The sequence below is a fragment of the Gobio gobio genome, assembly GCF_949357685.1.
Source record: "Gobio gobio genome assembly, chromosome: 11".
NCBI classification, from domain to species: Eukaryota; Metazoa; Chordata; class Actinopteri; order Cypriniformes; family Gobionidae; genus Gobio; species Gobio gobio.
In genome coordinates, this window is record NC_137104.1 from 41,872,843 (window position 1) to 41,894,354 (window position 21,512).

The 21,512-nt window shown below is 40.5% G+C and overlaps 1 pseudogene across 1 annotated transcript; it reads right to left on the reverse strand.

Annotated features, from left to right (window-relative positions):
* Positions 1–775: 775 nt before the first annotated feature.
* On the reverse strand, positions 776–21,079 carry LOC307133474 (annotated as a pseudogene). Its single transcript has 14 exons — positions 21,003–21,079; positions 19,132–19,385; positions 12,049–12,269; positions 11,487–11,550; positions 10,790–10,857; positions 8,101–8,199; positions 7,035–7,111; positions 6,532–6,664; positions 5,170–5,256; positions 4,770–4,806; positions 3,234–3,388; positions 1,402–1,463; positions 1,142–1,262; positions 776–925 (listed from the first exon to the last, which is right to left on the reverse strand). The product of its transcript is annotated as an uncharacterized misc_RNA (transcript).
* Between the last annotated feature and the right edge of the window lie 433 nt (positions 21,080–21,512).

Sequence of the window (21,512 nt, forward strand, 5' to 3'; positions counted from 1 at the left end):
GACGACTCCCAAATACTGAATTCAAGCCACAGTACACTGTAAAGACAGTGAAGCATGGTGGCGCAAGCATCATGATATGGGGATGTTTCTCATACTATGGTGTTGGGCCTATTTATCGCATTCCAGGGATCATGGATCAGTTTGAGTACATCAAAATACTTAAAGAGGTCATGTTGCCTTATGCTGAAGAGGAAATGCCCTTGAAATGTGAGACAACAAGACAATGACCCCAAACACACCAGTAAGCGAGCAGCATCTTGGTTCCAGACCAACAAAATTAACGTTATGGAGTGGCCAGCCCATTAGAAAACTTGTTTCTGAGGCAAAACCGAGAAATGCAGAGGAATTGTGGTATGTAGTACAATCGTCCTGCAGGGCTGGAATTCCTGGTCCCAAATCAGCGCAAGATGTCAGTGGATTCCGAAAAGAAGGAAAACAAGGCTGATTACATTTTTTTCTCTTTATTTCACTGTGATGACACCATTAAAAATACAATTTCTATATATTATACTCTGGCCTGCCATCCGCAGTATATTTCCATGACAAAATCCAATGGATCCTCTTTACCAACAGTCAGTCCTTTTCAGGACACTGTGGCTTCGACAACTGACCCAAAGTTCAGGATATGAATAGAATTATTTATACATCCTTAATGGAAATTATATTCAAAAGTAAGTAAAGCAAAGTTATCATTTTGTGCCAGCAAATAATTGTTGTTCACTGACATCATCAAGACTGGATCTCCACACAGAATTCAATCAGACTGAAGAAAAAAAAAAAAAAAAGATTTATAATTGTAGCTCGCAGTTGGTGAGTTTGAGAAAAGAGAGATTGTCCTTTGGTTTGTGTCCAGAGCGGTTTCAGCCTCGAAAACCTCTGAAGAACTTAGAAAACACGGAGAAATCATCCTGCATGTCAGATCCGCCTGGAAGATACAGAAAATACATTACTGGCTGATTATTCAAGAATCAAAACTGATCTTGTAAAAGCTTGAGGAATATAACACTTATTTTAAAATGTCTTTACATACTATATAAACCACAATGCTTTTAAATACTCTAAATTATACAATATTTGTATTAAATACAATTTGTTAATCTTTTACCTTTAAGACCATACATGTTGGCTAGAAACAGCTAACCTGGCATAAGAGGACCAGACTGATCTTGCGGCCCATCTTGGCCACCTGGACCCCCTGAGATGGTCACGGTCGTCTCTTCATTACCTTCACCGTCTCTGACTGTTCGCCTTTCTTCTACTGTCTACACAGACACACAATCTCGATTATAACTTGTTAGACACCATCTGGACATGTGTGGCATATTTTGAGCCTTGCTGTACATTAGTACGATATTTGAAATCAGAAATATAAAGAGGATACAATTAAACGGGATCACTCACTCCATCTGGTCTGACCACCTTGGTGAGACGCTGATAGACTTAAAAAATGACCTCATCTTTGGCTGTGAACAGAGGTGGGTAGAGTAGCCAAAATCTGTACTCAAGTAAAAGTACAAGTACTTACTGAAATATTTACTCAAGTAAAAGTAAAAGTAACAATCGTAATATTTACTTGAGTAAGAGTAAAAAAGTATTCGATGAGAAAACTACTCAAGTAGTTAGTTACTAGTTACTTTCGATCTGATTGATAAGCGAAAACCCTGAATTTCAGGCTACTTGGAGAGCTTTCACACACCTCTCTGTAACACTTTACAATAAGGTTGTATTAGTTAACATTAGTTAATGTATTAGTTAACATGAACTAACCATGAACAACACCTCTGTTCAGCATTAGTTAATCTTTGTCAACGTTTGTTGTGAATTCTCTTCCTTTAAGTTTAAAGTTGGCTGTGTGTGTGAGGTTTAAGTTATGACTTGCGTAAGTAACGTAGTGCAGCGTTTCCAGCACGTACAGTCTTAGCGTATCTGCCTATTCACTTACTCCAGCGGAGGAGTCAGATCGCGCGATCTCACTCAGCTGCAGCGTTTATGTGCAAGAGAAAGTTCATGATGAAGTAAGTTTATTGACATGTATATTGTTAATAACCCAGATGGTTACACTGTATAACAGCGGTGCTACGTTAGACCAGCTTAATGACGATGTTGATGTTTAGCGATCTTTCTGAGTGTAATTTGATCCTGATTAACGAGCGGATTCGTCCCGCTAGCATCACGGCTCGTATAGTTCATGTTTACAAAGTTATTATCTGCAACATTTCCAGTGTTATATTATCCTTCACTGGCTGTCATGATTACTGCCTGTATGAATGATCCAGTTCATTTTATATATAATCTATATTTGGTTGGTTCTGTCAATTTCATTGCACTATACAGTTGTTATTATTGCGGATTCATGCTAATATATATTTCTTGATTATAATTATGCATCCGTGCATTATGTGGGGTTATTTTTGAGGCTGCAATTTATCGTACTGTTATTGTATTGAACAGTATGCAGAAAGTCTGTATTTATTTGGTTTATTTTATTTATTTCAGAAACTACCTCAACTTCACTAATGTGTATATGGTCACATCTTGTACAATAAACAGCCAAATTCAATCTGATGACTCCGACTCCCTGACCAGAGTTCTGTAGCGGTCAATAACATATTCACCAGCATTCAGTGGGGCAATCCCCAACATTGGTCCTTCGAGCCGGAGCTATTGACTACTACAGTGATGTCATCAGAAGAGCGATCAACTTCATTCCCTCATGCTGAGACTTCAGACAGACCCTCACGGCAGCGTCGCACACCCAAGCATCTGGAGGAATATCTTCTTGACTATAGCCATCACCGACCTGCCCTTTCCTCCCCACCTACAGCAGAGGTGCCAGCGGAGCAGAGAGGAGCAGCAGCCGCAGTGGGCATAACTAGTCAGTCACGACCAGTCTCCAGTCAGGGTGAGCATCCGGACACAAGTTCATTAGATATGTTGAGCATGAGTTCATTGAGGAAAATCTTGAAGTCTATTTCTGAAAAGGAAAGGGATGAGGCTGCCGATATGACTGTGCTTCACAGTAAGCTTAAACAATATGAAAACCGACAGCGTCGGCGCAAAGAGCTGATGGAACATATCACATCGTTCCTGAGGGAGGAAGAAGATGAGGAGGATGATCAAGTTGAAAAGCCTGCTACATCACCACTAAGATCTCATTTAGTAACTCCTTCACATCCACCTCCCTCCAGTCATTCTACCTCTGCATCACAGTCACCTGATGTTGAGTTACTTACCCAGGGACATGGGAGTGCCACACAGATAAGTTCAAGTACACCTGCAGCAGCGGCAGAGCACTTCAACCCTGGTTTTGTGCCAATACAGCCAGTCGCTTCACTCCCTTTGTACTCGCCAATTTCATCTGGGATGTTACCTGGCGCCGTAGCCCATGCTACAAGAGCAGAGACTGTGCCATTACGGCTTAATAAACAGTTTTACCCTTATGACGATGCTGGAAATGCCGTTCTGCCTCAGGTGCAGCCTCAGTTAGTAGCTCCCACGCCAACCTACCAGCATCCCAGTGTGCCTTACCTCTACACCACAGTGGCACCTTCTCCACGACAACCTGTCGACACGCTGCCTACACGTTTTTCAATTCCTCATTATACTCCAGTGCCTCCAGTGGTGTCAGTGCCGCAAACCCTGCACAGCGCTTCAGTTCCTGTTGTAAACATGCCCGCCCGTGCAGACAATTCTCTAATGTCATTGAACCAGCCACTGAAGCAACCAGAATACTTTGTGCCTCACCGCTCTTTACATGCTGCTCCCCAACCAAAGATTCCTGATTTTGTGGATGACAACGAGAGGGAATTTGCTAACCTGAAGTTGGCACTGGACAACCTTCTGGAACCTCATGCAGAGCTAGATGAAAAATACAAGTACCACATCTTGCTGGAACATCTCAAATTGCCTGAGGCACAGATGATTGGACAGTCTTGTCGCCACCATCCATACCCATATTCAGCAGCTATGCAAGCTCTTCAGTTGCAATATGGTCAACCACACCAGCTGGCTCAGAGCGAAATAGCAGCAATCCTCACAGCACCAGAGGTAAAATCGAATGACGCTCGCAGTTTCCAGAGTTTCGCTCTCCGCGTTCATCTCCTAGTAAGCATGCTGTTGTCTTTGGAGGGGCCCAGAGGGATGGAGTTGAACTGCTGCTCGCATGTAGATCGCTTGCTCAGTAAGCTGCCCAAGTACTTAAGAGATGGCTTCATAGAGTTTCTCCAGTTGCAAGGGAAGCTCAACTCACCAAATATTAACCCATACAACCTACAAGACTTTGCGGGATGGCTCCAAGTCAAAGCTCAGCAACAGAGACTGTCCAGTAGGTTAGTGCAGCGCTACCAATACGAGAAATCTCTAATCAGTCCAAAGGAGAAGACTGTGGTTAAACCTAGAAGCCAAAGTACAGCCTTGTATCATGGTGCAGCATCTACAGAGGCTAAAGCCTACCTCAGTCCTAAGGTGTCTCAGAAGAGAACGCCACCCAAAGTCAACTGTCTCTTCTGTAGCAGCAAAGACCACTACATCACTCGATGCAACAGTATCAAAGAACGGTCAGTTGATGAACTTTGCAAATGGATCTCAGAGGGACAGCGCTGCTGGAAATGTGCTCGTTCCCATGCACCTGAAGTATGCAGTTTAAAGAAACCCTGCGGTGACTGTGGTGGTATCCACCTTCAGGTGCTTCATGGTGTGGCCCGAAGACATGCAACTGAAACATTATCAGATACCTCTGAGAGTCGTATCTACCTCCTACCCTCCATTACATCTGGCAGAGTCCTCCTGAAAGTGGTACCAGTTCTGCTACACCACAAATCAAGGACATTGGAGACATATGCTATATTAGATGACGGAGCACAGCGCACCATGATCCTACCCAATGCCATCCAACAGCTCCAGCTGAAAGGTGAACCTGAGACTCTAGCCCTTCGTACCGTCCGACCTGACACTACGCATCTCAGTGGCTCCAGGGTCACCTTTGAAATCTCCCCAAGAGGTAACCCAGAGAAACGCTATCAAGTGTTTGGAGCATTCACAGCTTCTGGTCTAGATCTGGTGGAACAGTCATACCCTGTTCAGACTCTTCAGAGACGGTATGCACATCTAAGGGGAATTCCGCTACAGCCATTTCACAAGGTACGTCCACTGGTGCTCATAGGTTCAGACCAAGTTCACCTCATTACCGCAGAAGAGCCTATTCGCCAAGGCACCAAAGGGGGTCCAGTAGCAGTCCATACAGCTCTCGGGTGGGCTCTGCAAGGAGCAGTAATGTGCACCACAGACCATTCACCATTGCAGCAATGTTTCTTTCTCTCCACTGCTCACCCAGACGATCTTCTGTACAGAAATGTGGAAAGGCTATGGCAACTGGACGTGCTACCCTTTCACAACGAAAAACTGGTTGTCCGATCTAGACAAGACAAAGAGGCTATACAGCTGCTTGAGTCCCAAACAAAACAAGTCAGTGTAAAGGGTGTACAACGTTATGCCACCCCTCTTTTGTGGAAACCAGGGGCTCTTAAACTCAAAGGCTCCATGCAATCTGTTCTTGCAAATCTGAGGAGCACTGAAAGGAGACTCCAGAAAGATTCTGAAAGGGCCTCAATCTACTCAGGAGAGATTGCCAAGCTTATCGAAGCAGGATACGTAGCCAAGCTCAACCAAAGAGAAGCAGCCCAGACAGAGGAGTCATGGTACCTACCCCACCATCTGGTAAGCCATAACAACAAATCAAGACTGGTTTTCAACTGTTCGTTCACACACCATGGTCTATCTCTTAATGATCAACTCCTGCCAGGTCCTGCACTTGGACCATCACTTTTGGGCGTCCTGCTAAGATTCAGGCAGTATCAGGTGGCTGTAAGTGCAGATATCAAGGGCATGTTCCATCAGGTCCGTCTCCTGCCGAAAGACAAACCCTTTCTCCGTTTCATCTGGAGAGACCTACACAGTGAGAACCCTCCAGATGTATACGAATGGCAGGTTCTACCCTTCGGTACAACAAGCAGTCCATGCTGTGCCATCTTTGCTCTGCAGCATCATGCTCACAATTTGGAAGCCAAATATCCAGGGTTGCAAGACATGGTACATCAGAGCTTCTATGTGGACAACTGCCTAACAAGTTTTCCTACTGTGTTGGCAGCCAAACAAACAGTGGACCAACTACGCAGTATGCTAGCAGAAGGAGGGTTTGATCTCAGACAGTGGGCTAGTAGTCACCCAGCCGTGGTCGCTCATCTTCCTGCTGAAGCCCGCTCCTCTGCCACAGAACAGTGGTTAGTTCAAACCCATGTCGACCCAGTGGAGCCCACATTGGGCCTCAGGTGGAACTGTGCAACTGATACTCTTGGCTATCATTACCGGCCCATTGAGCATGCAGCACTGACTATGAGAACAGCCTACCAGGTGCTGGCATCTCAATATGATCCATTGGGGTTCATATTACCGTTCACCACCAGGGCTAAGGTGATCATCCAACAGTTGTGGACTAAAAAGAGAGACTGGGATGACTCGGATCTACCCACAAACCTTCAGGCCTCCTGGATCAACTGGGAAAGCGAGCTTAAACATCTCCGTGCAGTATCCATTCCTCGCTGTTACACACCAGCTTCCACAACTGCAACAGAACAGCACAGTTCCCTCCATGTGTTCTGCGATGCCTCTGAAAGAGCATATGGGGCAGTGGCATATTTGGCAGTTCAAATTGGAAGTGATGTGCATGTTTCCTTCGTAATGGCTAGATCGAGGGTTTCTCCTAAGAGGCAGCAGTCTATACCTCGCCTGGAGCTTTGCGCTGCCTTAGCTGGAGCTCAGCTGGCCAAACTGGTGAAGGAGGAGATGACTCTCTCCATCGGTCAGACAATTCTGTGGACAGACTCCATGACTGTGCTGGAGTGGATTCAGTCAGACTCCTGTCGATATAAAGTGTTCGTGGGAACACGAATCTCCGAGATACAGGAATTAACAGACCACAGATCATGGAGGTATGTAAATACGCAGGAGAACCCAGCTGATGACATAACTAGAGGTACATCCCTCCGAAGTTTGGCTGAGCCTTGTCGATGGAGTCAAGGGCCTCCATTCTTGAAACAGAGCCCAGAGCACTGGCCTAAGAAACCTGAAGTTGCACAGTCAGAGGGAGTCTCTGAACAGAAAGGCTTCTCCTGCTACTGCTTAATGGCACAGGAAACTGCTTCCAACCTCCCTGACGCCACACAATTCAGCACATGGCGTGAACTAGTGGAGACAACTCAACAAAACAGTCAAGGCGCGTCCACATCAAACTCCACAAACAGTGAGCCTGTGACCAGTAGAGAAGCTGAAGCTGTTCTGCTTAGAGCATGCCAACTTCAGAGTTTTCCCGAAGAAGTTGCTGCCCTCCAGGCGCAGAAACCAGTTCCTGCACATAGTCGGTTAGTCAGTCTTGCTCCGGAATGGGATCCACTGACTAACATGATTAGAGTTGGGGGCCGCTTAAGGAGGCTGGAAAACTTAGACCCAGAACAAATCCACCCCATTGTGCTAGACCCAAGACACGCAGTAACAAAGCTACTTATCAAAGAGTTTGATGAGCGACTGCTACACCCAGGAGCAGAGAGAGTCTATGCTGAGATACGAAGACAGTACTGGATTCTCAGAGGACGCCAGGCTATAAAGCACCATCAACTTCTTTGTCTGGCCTGTCAGCGCTGGAGAGCACAGCCAAAGGTCCCCCAAATGGCAGACTTGCCACCAGAACGCCTCCGACTGCTCTGTCCACCTTTCTACTCCACCGGCGTTGATTGCTTTGGCCCATACTTGGTCAAAATAGGAAGGCGGAATGAGAAACGCTGGGGACTGATCTTCAAATGTCTCACAACTAGGGCAGTTCACACTGAGCTCCTCAATTCGATGGATACAGACGCTTTCCTTCTTGCACTCCGCCGGTTCATAGCCAGAAGGGGTAAACCACACGAAATTCGTTCGGATTGCGGCACCAACTTCCGCGGAGCTGACAGAGAATTACGGGAAGCTTTCTCAATGATGGAGCCAGAGCTCAAGACTCAGCTTTCAAAATATCAGATTAACTTCAAGTTTAATCCCCCCGGTGCTCCACACTTTGGCGGAATATGGGAACGTGAAGTCCGTTCCATAAAGAATGCTCTCCAGGTAGCTGTCGGAACCCAAGCTGTCACAGAGGATGTCCTGTCCACCGTCCTAGTGGAGGTGGAGGGAATTCTTAATTCAAAACCACTTGGATATGTGTCAACAGACGTCGCTGACATTGATCCTATCACTCCAAATATTCTCCTTATGGGGCGGCGGGATGCATCACTTCCTCAGGTGGCATACACTTTAGGAGATATGGGGCGGCGAAGATGGCGTCACTGCCAGAATATGGTGGACCAATTCTGGATACAGTTCACGAGAAACTACCTGCCTACTCTCCAGACTCGACAGAAGTGGCAAAAATCAGCAGAAAATCTGGAAGCAGACTCTGTTGTATTGATCGTAGATCCCCAACTCGCAAGAGCTCAGTGGCCCATCGGCAGAGTTCGAAAGACATTGCCTAGTAGTGACGGATGTGTGCGGACTGCTGAAATTGTCATTGATGGTAAAACTTACCTCAGACCAGTTGCCCGGCTGATAAAGTTGCCAACATTAGAAGGGAACACTAAGGACCTTTAGAGAATTCCCTTGATTACCCATTTGCTGTTCAAATGTGGGGGCGGCTGTTGTGAATTCTCTTCCTTTAAGTTTAAAGTTGGCTGTGTGTGTGAGGTTTAAGTTATGACTTGCGTAAGTAACGTAGTGCAGCGTTTCCAGCACGTACAGTCTTAGCGTATCTGCCTATTCACTTACTCCAGCGGAGGAGTCAGATCGCGCGATCTCACTCAGCTGCAGCGTTTATGTGCAAGAGAAAGTTCATGATGAAGTAAGTTTATTGACATGTATATTGTTAATAACCCAGATGGTTACACTGTATAACAGCGGTGCTACGTTAGACCAGCTTAATGACGATGTTGATGTTTAGCGATCTTTCTGAGTGTAATTTGATCCTGATTAACGAGCGGATTCGTCCCGCTAGCATCACGGCTCGTATAGTTCATGTTTACAAAGTTATTATCTGCAACATTTCCAGTGTTATATTATCCTTCACTGGCTGTCATGATTACTGCCTGTATGAATGATCCAGTTCATTTTATATATAATCTATATTTGGTTGGTTCTGTCAATTTCATTGCACTATACAGTTGTTATTATTGCGGATTCATGCTAATATATATTTCTTGATTATAATTATGCATCCGTGCATTATGTGGGGTTATTTTTGAGGCTGCAATTTATCGTACTGTTATTGTATTGAACAGTATGCAGAAAGTCTGTATTTATTTGGTTTATTTTATTTATTTCAGAAACTACCTCAACTTCACTAATGTGTATATGGTCACATCTTGTACAATAAACAGCCAAATTCAATCTGATGACTCCGACTCCCTGACCAGAGTTCTGTAGCGGTCAATAACATATTCACCAGCATTCAGTGGGGCAATCCCCAACAACGTTAGTTCATAAAAATCCAGCTGTTCATGGTTTATTCATGTTAGTTCACAGTGCATTGACTAATGTTAACAATATTTTAATAATGCATTAGTAAATGTTTAAATTAACATAAAGATAAATAAGTGCTTTATAAGAGCCGTTCATTATTAGTTCATGTTAACTAATGTAAGCTAATGAACCTTATATATATATATATATATATATATATATATATATATATATATATATATATATATATATATATATATATATATATATATATATACATATATATGTGTGTGTGTGTGTGTGTGTGTTTAATGGTTAAACAGTGTAATTTAATGGTGTGCTGGGCTAACTAGAGCTCTTCTTAAAACATACTTTGTTCTTATATTTGTATAAGTATATAGGCTATTCTTTAGGTAGGAATAAAATACAATACCGTTTTTATTTGTATGTAATTTCTACACTTCAGACAGGTGTCTGTTCGGATTTGTGTATAAATGCAAGACGTCACATTAGGCTATTCAATTTGTTTCGTTTTGTGAAGAAAAGGATATGTAAATGTGAAGATGAGAACGTTTGTTCGTGGACGTGTGTTGTTTGGAGGATTCAAACGATTCATTGCTTGCACAAGAGCGCATATTAGGAAAACACTCGGACAGTGTGTGAAATAGTATTATAATAAGGGAAAATGTCCCATAGTTACCAAATGACCGTTAATAGTGTTCAAATATAGGCATCATTGTGACACTTACCGCTACATGTTCTTTTCAGGGTGGAATTATTGTATGCTGAGAGACGTCAGTTCGTTTTGGTGCACACAACATGCATCGCATTATGAAACTATTCTTTTTGACATCTTGGAGTGAAAACATAGACTGAACTTGAGGCCACGGGTGATCTGCCTCCCGTAGCTCACACACATCTTCCTCTGCTTCGGCCATCATCTTCCGACTAGACGCGCGCTAATTATAAGCGGGTGATGCGTAGCAACCTCTCGCGAAGCAGCCTCTCCAACGTTTCGCGAGACTTGCGAAAGTCATATTCACTTATTTTAATATATATAATATAATTATTACCATTTGACAGTAACGGAGGAACGCCACCGAATGTAACTAAGTAAAAGTACAGTTTTTTCAGAAGAAATTTACTTGAGTAAGAGTAAAAGTACCCATCTTTAAATCTACTCTAAAAGTACAAGTTACCCAAAAAATTTACTCAAGTAAATGTAACGAAGTAAATGTAATTCGTTACTACCCACCTCTGGCTGTGAAGGTGCTGGAGTCAAGATCTGATCCAGCCCACCTGAAGACACCTGCGAGTCCAGATCTGAAGGTGGAACCAGAAGACAAAAGGCTTTTGTAAACCAAAGACAATCTATAAGAGTTGCATCAAGGCAATAAATGAGGAAATCAATGCCTATTCATCCAAAGGCTGAATTGTCGGCACAGTAACCAACGATAACATGAAAATAATATTTCTTTGGTCAAGGCAGCTTTTTATTTAACACTTCACAGTAATTCAGCTTCAGTGTTGATTCAGTTCAGTTCAATAACTGTGTCAAGTTCATCAATTATGAAATGTGTTAAATTCAGCTATAAGCAGCTCTACAGAGCTCGAGTCAGTTCAATGTCAGGGCCGTAACCACCATAGACATTGAGGGGGACCATTGAGTCTCCTCCAATATTTAGAAATGGCCAAATAATAATAATTCATCCAATAGCATCAGTGCAGTCAAATCAATAAATTGTATTGAAGTGTCTTTTAAACCCCTTTGCATTTTCTTTTTTTTTCCACCTCCAAATTAAGTCTGAATTTTAAAACTGCAGTGATATTCATTCTTTTATTTGAAGTGTTTGCATGTCATCTACACTTCTTTGTGAATCACAAAAATTTGGCAATTTTTTTAGGGTCTGTACTTGCATTTAAGTCATAAAAAAAAGTGCAAAATACATTACCTCCATCCTCTTTTTTCTCGTTCTCCTTCGGTCTTAATAGACTATCTTTCCAAAGATCATGAAACTAAAAATAAAATGAAGACAATCAAGTGAGAACCCAGCGTGGAAAGACTCTAAAACAGGAGTGACAACCAAACCTGCTCCTGAGGTCACCATCCTTCAGGACATTGTTCTGGAAGTTTCTAGAATGCTTAGTAAGACCTTGGCTGCGTCCAAAATCGCATACATCCCTACTATATAGTAGGCGCAATACAGTATGAGACAAAATACGTTTTTTTAAAAAAGTAGGCAAAAAGTACCAGGACGACCTTCTACTTCTGGCGAGGTCACATGATGACAAGATAGCAAATGTGGTACGTATGTAAATGTATTACATCCTACACTCAGTCCTACTATATAGAATGTACTTTGTTTAGTGGTCGTGAAGTAATTACTACAAAATGAGAACCTACTCAAGAGAGTATGAGATTTCGGGCGCAGATAAACTCTGCAGGACAGTGGCCCTCCCAGAGCTGGATTGGACACCCCTGCTCTAAAAGTACACAGGAACACTTTCAATCACCTTTGAGAAGGGTTTCCACTGGGGAAAGGGGTTGCTGGGACCCTGTGGAGATGAAGAATCCCCGTCCTTTGGTGCCACAGAGGGGGGAGGCAGGGGTGGATTGTAGGGTGAGCTCTCAGGTGACTTCAACATGAAATCTCTGAATGGGTTACTACTTCCTGCCCCACTCCTGCCTTTCTCGACACCTTCCTGAGGAGGCGGTGCTTCTATAGATGGGACACCTGTTGGGCAAGGGAAGCCGAGAGCAGCAGGAGTTAGTAACACATATTTAAAATGCATTGCTATCACTATTGTTTTTTACGAGCTTTTAAAATGGCAAAGATTACAGTGAGAGAGAAGCCTGAGCTCTTCTCTAAAATTTCTGGAATATTCCTTTTCTGGAATATTTTAATATAAAATATCCCCCTTTTCTCTGTCCTCCACAGTGCTCCCTCTCCTCTAAAATATTAATATAGTAAAATATTGTTATTTTGGTATAAATGAAATACTATTTTATTTTTTTTATTAGTTTTCATTTTATATTTCCCGGTTTTATTAGGGGTTCAAGCACGAAGTGCTGAAACCCTATTGTAATTGTAAGGGTTTTTATTATTATTATTCTCCGCTAAAACGCATCGTGCAGCCCAAACCGTAAAGGCTGGAGCATTGAAACTTTGTCAGATGGTAGCCCAAAAATCGAGGAGAGGTTATCAAATTATGAGCCAAATTGGCCTATAGGTGGCGCTATAGCAATCAATTGCGCGAAACTGCTCATAACTCCTAAACCGTAAGTCATAGACTCAAGTGTCTTATATCATTGGAAAGCTGAATACCTGACGTAAATAATGTATATCTCCGATTTCATTTCCGGTAGGCAAATTTTTCCGTCATTTTGAATTTTGTTGAAAAACTACTTTTGCGAACTAGTCCCTGGATTTTAACCCGATCGGAACCAAACCAGTGCAGAAATGTTCTCTGGAGTCTGAATATCAATAATTATCGAAAAAAAGTTGAAATTTCGATTCACGGTTGCTAAGGTGCGGAAAACGAATGTTGTGGGAGGAGCCTATTTTACTAAAATGGCTATAACTCAAGAACAAAATGAGATATCTTTACCAAACTTGGTACACATGTGTATGGGCTGAGTCTTTGGTCACGATAAAACAATCGCGACGATTGAACACTTGGTGGCGCTATAACACAAAAAAAACATGAAAATGGCTATAACCACCCGACCGCTAGTCCAATTGACTTGAAAATTGGTATGCAGTGTCTTGGTCCAAGGTACCATATATGTCTATGAGGACATTGGCGTATCTCAAAAAACATGGCCGCTATCGGCTAATGAAGTTTGAGCACCTCTAAGACAAGGTTAACGGAGGCCGATCGGAATGAAACTCGGTGGGCATGTTTGACTCATGGCCCTAGAGGTCTGTAAGAATTTTGAAAGAAATCGGCCTCTAGTTGGCGCTAACGAGTTTTATGGCCCTGTAATCACGTGGTGTTGCACACATAAACCAAATATACATATCATATGATAGGTCTCCTCATGCTGAATAACTTTGCCTCTAGAAGCATTGCTGTCAATCAAAGCGTTCATTAAATATTTGCAATTATGTTTAAAACCTACTTTTGCGAACTAGTCCCTGGATTTTTGCCTGATCGGAACCAAACCAGTCTAGGACAATTCTCTGGACTCTCTAGATTAATAATTATTGAAAAAAAATTGAACTTTTGCATTTGGATGGCTATAACAGGGTCATTTAGAAGAGGGGCGTAGCAAAATACACTATACAGCTTATAAATCCTAAAGGAAAACTCAAAACTTCACGAAAATTGTTATGTATATGTGACATAACATGCTGAAGAAGCATGCAAAGTTTTATGGAGATCGGACCATAGGTTGCGCTATAACTGTTAAAAAGCTTTGAAAACCATGTATTCCCTATGGTGAATTGCCTGTATTGGCTGTAAATGGTATTTTCTATCTCTGTAATCAGGTGGGGTAAAAAACATCCACATAATGTGCAGAAATTATGATAGATCTCTTCATACTGAACAACTTTGCCTCAAGAACCAATACTGTCAATCAAATTGTTATTTATTTATTCACAATTATGTTAAAAACGTATTACCTAAAATTGCCACCAGATGGCAGCAGAAGACCACTCATTGGTTCATTCTGCTTACTAAGCATATTTAAACTTTATAAAATCATTATAATAAATGTTGCAAATGACATTTTGTCAATGTTTATCAATTAATTTGTTCATTTGATTAATGTTTTTACAATAATTATTAAATTACAATTAAAATAATGCCTGAAAATATGTTTTAAAGGGGAAAACCTGGAATAAGCTATTTGTTACCCATCATTTATTTCAAATATCTATATCTCCAACAAAATGTGCATGTGAGTTAAGCACGTCTGAAGACATTAACTTGGAAAATGTGCCAATTAAATGAAAAACAGACATTTAAAATGAAAATGAGCCAATGAGTGGTTCTCTGCTGCCACCTGCTGGGCTTAAATGGTCATTTTGTCATTCTATTTACTTATCATGTTCTATAATTCCTATTTAGACATTATAAAGTCACTATTACAATATTTACAATTACATTTTGTCAAATTAATTTATTTCAAATATATTATGGCGTATTACCTAAAATTGCCACCAGATGGCAGCAGAAGACCACTCATTGGCTTATCCTCTAAACTAATATTGTTCAATCATATTTAAACTGTGATCGTGCAGACCAAAGCGTAAATGCTAGAGACTTGAAACTTTATCAGATGGTAGTACAAAAATCGAGGCTAATGTTGTCAGAGTATGAACTTGATTGGCCAATAGGTGGCGCTACAGCAATCAAAAGGGCGAAATGGCTCATAACTCCTAAACCGTATGTCGTAGACTCAAGTGTCTTATATCATTGGAAAGGTGAGTCCATGACGAATAAAACGTATATCTCCGATTTCATTTCCGCCATGATAGATTTTCCGCCATTTTGCATTTTGTCAAACAACTACTTTTGCAAACTAGTCCTAGGTTTTTTGCCGGATCGGAACCAAACCAGTGTCAAAATGTTCTCTGGAGTCAGATTATCAATAATTATCAAAAAAAGTCGAAATTTATATTCACGGTTGTTAAGGAGCGTAAAAATAATCGTTCAGGGGGGAGCCTATTTACTAAAAGGGCTATAACTCAGGAACAAAATGAGATATCTTCACCAAACTTGGTACACATGTGTATAGGCTGAGTCTTTGGTCACGATAAAAAAATCGCGACGATTTAACACTTGGTGGCACAATAACGTGAAAAAACATCAAAATGGCTTTAACCACCTGACCGCTGGTCCGATTGACTTGAAAATTGGTATGCAGTGTCTTGGTCCAAGGTACCAAGTATGTCTATGAGGACATTGGCGTATCTTAAAAAACATGGCTGCCACAGCCAATTAAATTTGAGCACCTATTAGACAAGTCTCATGGCCCTAGAGGTCTGTAAGAATTTTGAAAGAAATCGGCCACTAGTTGGCGCTAACGAGTTTTACGGCTCTGTAATCACGTGGTGTTGCACACATCCACGAAATATGCATATCATTTGATAGATCTCCTCATACCAAACAACTTTTTCTCTAGAACTGTTGCTGTCAATTAATATGTTCATTAAATATTCCTGAGTATGTTCAAAACCTACTTTTGCGAACTAGTCCCTGGTTTTTTGCCCGATTGGAACCAAACTAGTCTAGGATAATTCTCTGGACTCTCTAGATCAATAATTATTGAAAAAAAGTTGAACTTTTGCATTTGAATGGCTATTACAGGGTCATTTAGAAAAGAGGTGTGGCAACATACACTCAAAAGCCTATAAATTCTAAGGGAAAACTCAAAACTTCACGAAAATTGTTTTTGCATATGTAAGATAACATCTTTAACAAGCATGCAAAGTTTTATGGAAATCGGACCATAGGTGACGCTATAACTGTTAAAAGCCTTTTAAAACCACGTATTTCCTATTGTAAATTGCCTGTATTGACTGTAAATGGTATTTTCCATCTATTATTTCAGTGTTTAAAATCTTGCTAAATAAAAATTAATGTCTTTTGATGTTTGTGTGCTTAAAGGCCTTAAAGGCTTGAACCCCGCTAAATGCTGCTTGCAGCTTTAATTTTAATTGTAATTGCACTTTTATTATTATCAATTACACTAAATAAAAATAAAAAATGTTCCCTCTGCAACTAGCTGAAATAAAACAAGTTTAAGATTTTGTTTATTTTATTTTATTTCAGTTAAAGGTGAACTATGTAAGATTTTTGCAGTAAAATATCCAAAAACCACTAGGCCAGTGTTATATATTTTGTTCAGTTGAGTACTTAGACTATCCCAAATGTTTCCAACTATTTGTAAATCGTGATTAATTGCTATTTTAACCAAGGAACCGGGACGTGTGAGCTATGCTTTTGAGGGAGTCGTCTGTCGATTGTGTCATATCTGCGTTACCCTCAGTTTCCGGTTTTATTTTGCAGAAACGCTGTACTCTCACTGCAGTGTGAACAAGTGTCATAGCAGCCGCCGAGTGAACGTCATAACTTCTTTTTCAACACACTCAGATATATCTAATATGATAAACAGAGTTGCGTTACCTCATACTCATGACTGGAAAAGAGTAATAATAAAAGTCCCGCTGGCGACTATGCCATAATAACAGTCCCGCTCTTCAATCACTCCTGCTGCCTTGCTCAGCTCCACAACACTCAGCCCTGCTCTGCTTCATACTACAGTAATGTTAATCATCGCATGATTCGCATCCATCAACATGATTTCTGCCCGAGTCCTATGATGACTCTTTTCCATCGGCTGTGAGGTGAAGACCACACGTCCCAAGATTCTGCGCTCAAACGTGGCGTCATCAAACTACGCCTTTGTTTTGAACAGGCGACCTCTAGTGGACGGAAAAGTTACATAGTGTAGCTTTAATGTTCATTTTATTTCAAGAAACGAAAATGTTTGTTTTATGGTTTTAGTTAAAGCTGCAGTCCGTAACTTTTTGCGCTCTAGCGCGTCTTGCGGAAGAACATTGCAGCCGGAGCTACTTCTCTCTGTTTATGTCTATGGCGAGTCACGCAGGGACTGTGCTCCTCCGCAGCGGTTCCTACCAGACCGGTCTGAAATAGTCCCAATATAAACACTTATTATAAGCGTACCATAATGATTCAGGGTAAGACAAAAACACAGTTTGGAAAATGGATTCATGTTGTACATTCTCATTGTATAATTTTTGTAAATCTTGTAAAAAAAAGTTACAGACATCAGCTTTAATTAGAATAGCCCTCACTTTAGTTTAAGGAAACTAATATAATCTTAGTGTCATCCCTACCCTTCAACTAAAAACTGAAAATTTGTTATGCATTTTGGTGCAATTTTTGAAAAAGATACTGAATGTGGATACGTGAATGTATGAAAACGGCGACATCATGCGCATGTATTACATATTCAGTCTATAATCATGTAGTGTTTCTTTATAAAGTGACATCACCACCTACTGGCCTGTCAGCATAATACAGTGTTTCAATCGCTGGCACTGCTTTGAAAACGTTTGTACGCGAAAAAACGCAAAGAAAAAACATTTCCATTTTTAGTAGCTACATTGTTGTTGTGTATGCTTACCTGACATCTTGTGTTTTATGTGTGTGTATTGTATAAAGCTTGTTAAGTTTGTGATTTATATATATGCATATTTTATCTATTTACTTTTTCATTTGACTTCCCTGAGAGGACTACTTGAAATGTATTTGCCCAGCATCTAATCAGTGTATAAAATCTCAATGAAATCATACACAATGTACAGATGCCTAGAAAAATACTTTAATTATACTTTATATACTTTAATACTTTTTTTTTTTTTTTAAATCACTGCTAATAAACAAACATGAGGAACTAGGGATGCCACCATTCTCAATTTAATATTGAACTGTTCGGTACGGCATTCACGGTTCAATGTGCGCTTGTGAATCGCGGTTTTGCATTTAATTAATTATTTTTCTACAAATTCTATCATTTGCCTGCCTCCATTCCAACATAGGCCTACTGAACAACGCGACATACATTCACATCACACGTTAGTGGTAGAGTTATACTCACGGACCACTTAAAGTTATTCACAATCACGAAAGTTCCTTATATGCATGCGTTTTACAGTCTTGCCGGTTAAACATTTAATTCACGTGCTTATGCACGGTTTTAACATGCGCTTTTCCGAGCACGCGCACTAAACGCCTGTCAAACACGCGATTACTGTACTAAGTCTTACTGCGCTAATACGGTCAAATACACACAAGGTTAACATAAACACAGTCGGTTATGTCTAAAGTGAAAGTAAAATCGGCGTGTCTGTATATTAGATGCACGCAGGTCTTATTGAAAGACAAAGACCTCTAAATTGACAAGCAGCGCAGCCCAGTGAACACGCTGTCCTTAAAGGGACAGTTCACCTCTAAAATGATGTCATTATTTACTCACTCTAATATTGTTCCAAACCTGTATTCATTTCTCGATGACAGAATTTTCATTTTTGAACGAACTATCCCTTTAATGTTAATACAACAACGAAAGACAAATAGAAAATCACTCACTGCTCTTGACTGAAAAACTAATACAGTATAGCTTTAATAAGAATCAATGTATATTTTATAGTGAAGTCTATGTAGTGTTTTATTTTTACATTTATTCATTCAATTTCATACTTAAATGCTGCTGTACTGCTCTGAGCTGCCAGTGTAAATCTATCAAATCTATAAAATATATATATTTATTTTATATTATACAATAGGAATGTGTACAAGGGTTGTTTTTTTAAGTAAAGTTTTAAATAAGCTTTTTTCAATTCTTTTAAGTAAAATAAAGAAAGAGTATTGCAATAAAAAATAGTCTTTTTTTCTCCTTAACCTCTTGTTCCTGTCGCTTAAAAATAGAATAGCAAAAAACTGATGTTAAAAGCCATCAGAACCGAACCGAACCGAAAACCGTGGTTAAAAACCGAGGTATGTATTGAAGCGTGGACTAACTGTATTGTTGCATCCCTATGAGGAACCGAGCAAACGTACCTTTATGTCCAAAGCCATGGTGCTCATCAAATTGACCTAAACCAGCAAAGATCTCCTCCATGTCCCGGAAGATCTGGCCGAACAGCTGAGGTTCCTCAAAGCGCATCCCGCCGGGCCCGAAGTTGAAACCAAATCTGAAGGCATCATCAAACGGGTCCCGACGTGGCCTATTAAAGTCATCGTAGTGAACTCCACGGTCATCGTCTTCTTCATCATCATCATCTTCATGAATCATCCCATCAAAGAAAGGGTCCCTGATTAAAACACATTCAAATTAGCAAACCACTCAGAACTTAACAATGTCTCTAGTGTATAAATCAGGAACAGTGCAGGACAAATAAACCAATAAGGTCTATATTTGCATTTAAAACTAATACCACATATTCATGTGAAAAACAATTCTTACTTTTTTCATAAAACATTAACAAACAATTATTTAATTAATAAAGAAAAATGTAAACTCAAGTGACATATTTAGGGTAAGTGCATTAGATAGATCAGTTTTTTTTTACGATTGCTTAAAAACCATTTGAAAAACAAGGCTCATTTTGTCAAAACACTACACACAATTCACACATCCACACACACAAGTAGCAGAACACCTCAGTTCTTTTGCAAAATGAAACGCTTCTTTCAAAATTTTACAATAATTTAACAAAACCCATTTAATTTTAACACCGTATGGCACACACGTGGGTCAAACAATCTGATTCTGTTTGATTCATTTACACACTGCTGTTCTCAATCTTAAACACTTGTAAAACATTCTACTTTTCTAATGATATAATCTGGGTTTGATTTTTTTCAGCGATAATGTTAGAGTAAAGTATATGAATATAATGACCAAACAGTACACACAAGACCAGTACTGCATATTGATGAAAATATTTATTTCTCTCCACATTTTAAAAGCATTCATTCATGCATTTTCAAAGAGTTGTTTTTTTTATATATCTGCTGAGGTTGGGCTGAACTCTCTGTCCAGCCTCTCTCAATTTCAACCCATGGGTACTCAGTACTCATGGTCAACCAAGGTTGCACGAATCACATTTGATAAATTAGGTCCCTGTCTCCACATCCTACTTCAGGTCTACCTCCTCTCTACCCCTCTCTTCCCCTCTCTACCCCTCTCTTCCCCTCTCTTCCCCTCTCTACCCCTCTCTACCCCTCTCTTCCCCTCTCTTCCCCCCTTTTCCATCAAGACATGTGAACTTAGCTGTTGCCTTTTTATAGTTCTTAAACCTGATTGGTGTGTCTACAATTAAGCACCAGTGTGTGTGCACACCTGGTGGCTGTGTTTCATCAATTGGTTCATGGGTGTGTTCATTTGAAAGCCGTTGCTTTGAAATTGCAAGGAAATGACATCATGATAAATTTCTGTGTCAAATGCATGCAAGTGTGTTTAGTGTTTTGCAAATCACTGTGTGTAATGTTTTGCAAAAAGTGTGAAGCTGACAATGTGCTTACAGTTGTGCAAATCTAGGACGTGTTTTGCTCCTTCAGTGTATGGTTTTGCTAATTGTGGGAAAGTTTTAATTTTAGTGTGAAAGCAATTGGAAAAAAAAATAGTTTATTGAAATAAAATATTTCTAAATGCTCCATGATCTGCAATCACTGCGGCCTGGATTTCACGCAGTCTGATTGCATTGTTTGCCACAACCATATCTACAATGGCAGACTCCAGTTCAACACTAAAGATCTTTATACCACCAGTGTGCGGTAGTGTGTGAGTTCTGTAAAGTAAAAGCAAAAAGCATGTCAATTGACATTATGACAGTCACATAAATGGGATTGATGACACATCTGCATTACCCTTTGTCCAGCCTCTCTAAAGGACGAGCCATAATTATTGCTTGAGTTTCATTTGAAACTTGAGCTCGATTATGACCTCTTGCTGCAGCTTCTCCACCATGCATGCAAACTCCTCTTCCTCGGACCCCTTTGCCATGCCTTTGGCCTCTTTGATCCATGCTTGCAATCTTTATGGATGGATGAGGACTGATTGCTGATTGAAGAGTTGTGCAAACGAGTTTCATACAGGTGCAATTGATATTCATAATTATGCAACTACTTTCTATCAGCTGTGAATAGATGTTTTCCTTTTGTGCAACACAGTGAATCACACAGAGTTTGGGATCTTTCAATGAGATCTGTGGTAACTGTTTTGACAAAGGGTGTGAAAACGTGTGAAACAAATGAAAAAGTGTTCAGGCATTTGCAAGAGAAGACTTCTGCTGTTCTAAGAATGTGATGATGAAGATCAAGTGGATCCTAGTTTCATTTAGTGTGTCTTAGCAAATGAGAAAAACTGTAATAAAGGTTGGAGCTAAACTCTACAACTCTAATCTCTAAAGGGCCCTCCACACTGTAAAGAGTGACCA